The sequence below is a fragment of the Lactuca saligna genome, chromosome 9 (assembly GCF_052625555.1).
Source record: "Lactuca saligna cultivar CGN05327 chromosome 9, ASM5262555v1, whole genome shotgun sequence".
Classification (NCBI taxonomy): domain Eukaryota; kingdom Viridiplantae; phylum Streptophyta; class Magnoliopsida; order Asterales; family Asteraceae; genus Lactuca; species Lactuca saligna.
The window spans coordinates 79,283,234-79,289,850 of record NC_136425.1 but is presented as its reverse complement, the minus strand read 5'-3'; the positions used below and the strand labels follow the sequence as shown (position 1 = coordinate 79,289,850).

The 6,617-nt window shown below is 41.5% G+C and overlaps 1 pseudogene; it reads left to right on the top strand.

The window, feature by feature from the left end:
- The first annotated feature begins 4,613 nt into the window (after positions 1-4,613).
- LOC145016515 (uncharacterized) lies at positions 4,614-6,305 on the top strand (annotated as a pseudogene).
- The last annotated feature ends 312 nt before the right edge of the window (positions 6,306-6,617 follow it).

Below are 6,617 nucleotides of genomic sequence, written 5' to 3'. Positions count from 1 at the left end.
CATATCAGTCGAAGTTTATCTGTTCCTTCTAGAAATAGAAGCGATATCTGGGCCCCTCGATGATTTTGTGTTGACCCATGTACCAGGCCTGGTCAGAACTAAACCGATGTGTTCAGTGAAGTTCTTCGTCAAACAAATCGGAAAATCGAGAAACAACTGCTAGACAATAAGCAAGACATAGTTCCATGTGTTTGTCCGGCTGATATCATGAGAACAGAGGATTATGTGATCACTTATCTAAAATGGCGCTTCATAGTTTGACAGAGTCTTCATTGTTCGAGGGAGTTTTCGAGAGCTACGATTGTTGGTTGGTTCCTGAAGTTATAGGCAAATATAGTTATTAGACTTATCCAAGTGGGAGTCTGTTGGATAAGGTGTCTAAGTCCATAACTTATTTGGTATATACTTGACCCGACCGGCATGGTCCATTTGGGTTGCATCTTATCCAAACTATTATGGATAATTTTATGAGAGTTATACACATGCTTATTAATATATTATGAGTTATAATATATTAATATGAAGTTACGTTATTTAATTAGTTTTAGTCTTAAATTAATTATGGATTAATTTAGAGATTAAAAGGAATACTAATTAAATTATGGGCTATTTGTTTTTATATAGTGTGGGCTAATACTCATTTGTTAATGGGCTAGGCTTATGTGGAAGTCCATGGATGATCCATGGAGCTTTTAACCCATGGATCCTTGGAAAAGGAAAAGACATGGGTTATTAGGGTTTCACCCTAACCATGCATACTATATAAGCATGCTTATGGAGCATGAAATGGAGCCTAAGAGAAAACTAGTGATCTAGTGTGTGTGTGCATGTGTGTGGCCGATTTATACAAGGTGTATACTCTCATCAAAGTTTTCCAAGAGTTTGTGGTGTTTGTGATTCCATTTGAGGCATTCACACTATTAGTGCTTGGCCCTCAAACTCCTAAGAACCCAACTCATCAAAAGGTATGTAATCTCTTCTAACTCTTTTATGTTGAAATGTTCCCCATGCCATGTTAGATAGGTTATAAACCTTGGAAAATTATTATTTTGCATGTATTTAGACAAACATAGATCCAAGGTTTATTAGGGTTGCATGCACACTTAGGAAGTGTTAGATTGCTCAAAACCCAACACAAGCAAGGTAGGGAATGACTGGCACTACCGATCAAGTCTTTCAAGCTAGATTCCCTATTATAGTAAGTTCTTCTCCCACGGGAATGGCTCTAGCATTGAAAGCTCTAGAGCTAATTCGTTAGAGACGTGGCAGATGCAGAAGTAGTCGAAATTGATGCTGTGGAAGTCTTTGGGGCAGGCGTATCTGTAGGGGCCAGTATATAGTAGGCAAGAAGTAGGCACGTGATAGCTCCTATTGATTAAATCAATCGTATGATTGCTTGTGTTCAGGTAAGGCCCAAGTCCTTATGCTTAATCTTCAAGTGATGCCAGGGAGTCAAGCAATTATGTGAAAAGCGGATTCCATATCTTTATTACTAGTTTTGTCTGGTAGTTGAAGTATAGTCATCCGCAACAAGAGAGAGATACAACGCGGTCGAGTGCCCAACTCTTTCATTCTTTGCGGTTGAGTCATCAGTGATCGTAAGAGAAGTAGCCTAGTTTATCGGATATCAGATTCCATGCCATTACCACTTAGTTTTGAAATTGAATGCCAAATAAATAGGATAAGGCCTGGGCCAAGATGCCTTAAGTCATCGGGTGAAGCACTTGCAGACAGGGCACCTCTTTCTCCTTTTCTTTGATGGGAAGTAAGTAAAGATAGATTCCCTTGACTAGGTTTCACCTTAAGCTTTCAAGCTCAACCTAGTTGTTCGGATATAAGACTTTCAGTTAAGAAGCAATCCCTCTACCTCTTCTACTATGTGAACGAAGACTGTGTCAAGTGAAGTTTCAACTAGGAATTCGTTAGCTCGCCTCAGCCAAATCATCGGAACTCTCACAATAAGGTACATAAGTTTCATTGGAAGTAGCTGTAGTTTCTCCAATATAAAATGTCGTTGTAGTTGTATTCGCAGTAGGGGAAAGTTAATCATACCTAATTTAGTCTCTAGGTTCAATAGATGTCATGCCTCTTTATTCCTAGTTAAAGCGGGAAAACAAGGTCTATCACTCCAAGTGAGCTTGCCCTGGCATCTCTGTTAAGGGAATTCAAAACAATTAGAAAAAAAAGTCCGTTTCAGAATGTAGTAAGAAGGTATCTATACCAGGCATCACCACAAAATTCTAATTATAAAGTAGTTCAAACAAGAGAGGAAAACGCCTTAGATATAGGGCACTAGCGCTTCACCCACCACACCACACTTCCTCGATCTCGCCATAAGATTTGTCTTTGATGCCCCCGAATCAATAGGCCCCACTACCGCTCGAGGATAAAAAGAATAACATGAATAGACAGTTGACGTCTTTGCATACTTTACTTAATCTGGTTTGGTTGAGAAGTAAGGTAAGACAGAGCCGCCGTTTGAGCCCTAAACTATAGAGGTCGTTTCAATGGGTGTCCAGCAAATAGAAAAATAACTTTACCAAGAACATACCACCTTTTTCTTTTAGACGATTGAGAAGTGAAGTTGATGTCTCGAAGAAATCCGGGGAAGATGTTTAAGAAGGTTCGGGAGCTACCCCAATAGTAATAGGAGTTGTCGCAGCAAGTCTTTATTTTTCTTCTTTATCTCAAGTCAGTTTGTAGAGGGATGGTACATAGATAAAGGCTTCTTTAACTCTATCTTCTATTTTTCCTATATCTGCAAAAGCTGTTTTAGGATTAGTTACGGGATAGCTATATAAAGAAAACCCGGGTAGCCGCAGCTTGAAAGTCTAATATGAAACTAGCATTTTGACAAGAGAGAAAACCCTAACCTGGTGAGTAAGTGAATAAATCCCCTTCCTTCTTTATCAGAACATGCGAACCCTGACTTTAGAGAAATAACCTATTCGAAGGTAGTTGCAGTTTGCCCGTGAGTAGTTGCCGGAAAGGTGTCACTTTGTTTAAAATAGATCCGGATTTAATAAGTGTTCTTATTATAGCATATTCAAATTCATTATTCTCTGTCTCAGTCTTAAAAACAACCCGGGATAATAGCCCGGAGGTAGCAGCTTTTCGATGACATTGAGATAGATCGGTGGTTGGCTTACTACTTGTTTATGCTTACTCCCACAACAGCTACTCTTTCTATCTCGTACTAAGAGACTTCTCCCACAAAAGATTGATCGAAGGCCCAGGAAAGTGAGTGCCGCGAATTCCGTTGCCAGTCAAGATCAAGAGTTGTCTGCTCCGGGTAGGGCTTGCTCCGGGAAAGGAAAGCTTTGGGTGGAGAGTTCTTCACATTGAGTAGGGGTAGCTTCAGAGACTCATTCATTTTCATTTAGAGACTCAATGGAATCTGTTTATTGTTCTACAATGGGAATGAATTCTCTTCCTTTAGGAATAGAGTAGGCAGTATAAGTAGTTTTCTCTTCTAGTAGATCTCTATAAACAAAAAGGCATGGGCAATAACTCGCATCATATGTTGTAGACCAGTGGGCACCCCTCAACCCTCGGATTTGCCGAATGCAGCCAGAGCTACCTTAGCCTTACTGGCACCTACAAGAAGCCTATCGCATGTTCATGATGTTCATTCGCAAGCAAGTGTATGCGGCTCATTCTGAATAAATAAAAGAAAAAGAATCGACTTAGGGTATGGGTTCTAAATAGGGATTCTCCTTTCGCAGTTTGGTCTTCTTCTGATCCGAGGAGCTCAGGGCTCTAAGCTAAGTACTTGCGCTTCGTACCAATATATATTCTCGTTACAAAAAATGAAATGATGAAGGGGCGGGTTGGCCTTTCCTATATTTGATAATATAAATGGGAAAGCGGCTAGTCCAAGATCCATGATTGGATATACAGTAAAGATCTTTTGGCGGAAATCAAAGACAAGGGTCTGAAATCTGAAAGAGAGGAGAAGGAATTTGAACAAAAGGGCGACTTCCTGATTCATTCCACATTTCACATTCCTCTGGGGTACCCCCTTTGCTACTCATACTCGTAGATTGAAAAAATTATCTCAGTTTCGTAGTTGGGCACTTTCCCACTTCCTTTTTATCTTTGTGCTTCATTACTAGTCCTAAGGCATCTTAAACATGAAAGACGGGGACCAACCCTCTCTCTCTCTCTCTCTCTCTCTCTCTCTGAGACACCTCAGCGGTAGCTCTTCTCAATCAACGACCTAGCCACGTGTAGAGAAGGAATTTCCTTAATCTAATATTATCTAATAGTAGTAGAAAAATAACATCGGTGTCTATTACTATTAGAAGAGTTGCCTCCCCCAAATAGCCTAACCGAACAAAAACTGAAACTCTCAGGAAATAAGCAACTTGAGGCTATTTGTTATGATTGGTAAGTTCCCGACTTCATATATCGATTTATGCCTTGATAGACTCCTTGAGCGCCCTTGGAAAGAAGGAAAAGGTTCATCCTAGACAACTTCGCAACTACAAGACGGTATCCTTTCCTTAGAGTAAAGCACCCCCTTAGATTCATCCAAAATTGATTCCAATTCAACCGCAAATGCTCTTTCCAACTCCCTCAATAAATGCTAGCATGCAGCTCCCAAAGCTACCATGAGGTAAGAGCTCTCACTAAGCTTCCAAACCAGGAGGACTCATGAAGGGGTCCAGGATAGGTAAGAAAGGAGGGGCAGCCTCCCTGAAAAGTAAAGAGCGGGTTGTCCCCTATTAAACATTTCTACTACTTCATTTTCTCCCCCTTTTCAGGGATCTCCTTGTTCTCTTTCAAAATTTTCCTCCATACCTTCTCCGCCTTCTTCATCATGTTGTTCTATCCTTCAGGGATGTTCGGAAGGTGCCCGACTTCCTAAAAAAAATCCTTCTGACAACAATACTACTTGAACATTATAAGACATTGAACCGTCTCGCTCTTGAGAACACTGATCATAAGTGCCAAAAGCCGCCAGAATCCTCATTTTTTGTCCATAAGCTCTTCTTGCTACTGTAATAATTTTCAATTTATTTTTTTACTATACAATGGCGCATATAATTACCCCATGTATCAACAGGGGACCCCCCGAAAGGCAAATAGGAAGCTTCAAGCGATCTAGGAACCCACCTTTGATCAAGATGAAGGTGTAGTTTTCACTAGGAATCCCAGGGTTGCTGATTAGGTGAAGTAGTAGTTTCTGGGCACAAAGGATTCACTCGCGATTATAGGCCCGCCAAAGGGAAAGTGCATAGGTCTTCCTTCAAAAGAGACAAGGTTTTTCATTGCCCAAGCAATAAACATAGTTCACGATGGGCGATGGGGCCCCTACCATTAGTTGTCTATAGGGATCTATATTGAATCAATCTTTAACTTCCTTTAGTCACTTCAGAAGTCATATTCAATACCTAATTCTATTGAGTTAATTCCATCCCCTTTACTTTGTTTACATTCAGTAGATGCTTATTGGTGTCCATTCAGGTCAGGAACTCCTACAATAGGCAGCTACCCTCATCAAACTAAATAACACTACTCTCATCCCTTGCCCGATAGGCAGGAAAGACCTTGAGTCCAAGACGTTGCATCACCCTCACCTCTGATTCGGTCAATAGAAAGACCAGCACAACTGCTACTGGTAAGGTCTTTATCGGAGGGGTGGAGATCACGCAACCTGATCTCTTCAACAACGACTTAGTGGTTATTCATGGCTTCCAAGGTTTCATCTCTCCGCTCCCTCCATTTTCTTGCAACGTGGAGAGGATGACCTTGCTCTCGTTCCCGTTCCATCCACATCATCATTCTGGTTAACATATCCAGACTTCCAGCTCAGTGCAGCCCGCTATCATGATCCTGATACTTAGAGATACCATGCTCTGGCTCCCTAACAATAGCTTCAGCATCCTAGCCCTCGCTATGAAGGTGAGGTACATCGAGCTTGTGACTCTTAACAATACAATATGATGATCTTTGCTGTTAAAGACCTTTCGATCTTCTCTGGTTCTCACTCTTATATCATATCCTTCCGCATTGTGCTAAACCATTTCTTGTCGATCACGGATCTGGAGAAGCTTTCGGTGGGGATTGATCCGCCGACATTGGAACGAGGAAAACCGCTGCTTATCACAACCTATGGTGTCGGTGGAGGTTTGACCTCGATGCTGATGAGGATGAACTATGTGAGGATTAAGGTGTCAGACGTCATCCACAACGTCAAGATCGTTGTGCACAGTGTGTACTTGCCATTTCCACATATTAATCTTCTGGATGCGGCTTACGGCAGTATCTTAGGAGGCTCAAAAGTCTCAGGAGGAGATTAGACGATGGAAGCACAACTCACTAGCATGATGTAGTCACCACTCCTCTCTAATTCTACAACGTTCGGCCTCCTTGTTTCCCTTCTGATCGCAACAACTATAACGGGCTTCCCCCCGGTGGGCAATCCCTGAAAACGTGACCAACCCTGCTACACCCATAGTAATCCGGATCACTAAACATATTCCGACAATGACTCGGAGCAATAATGGTATATGTGGATTCCGCTCCACGAGGTACATTCGTCTAAAGATCTATCAAAGATTTCTCGACATGCTGAACGACATTTGACAACCCTTGCTAACCCAGACAATAAC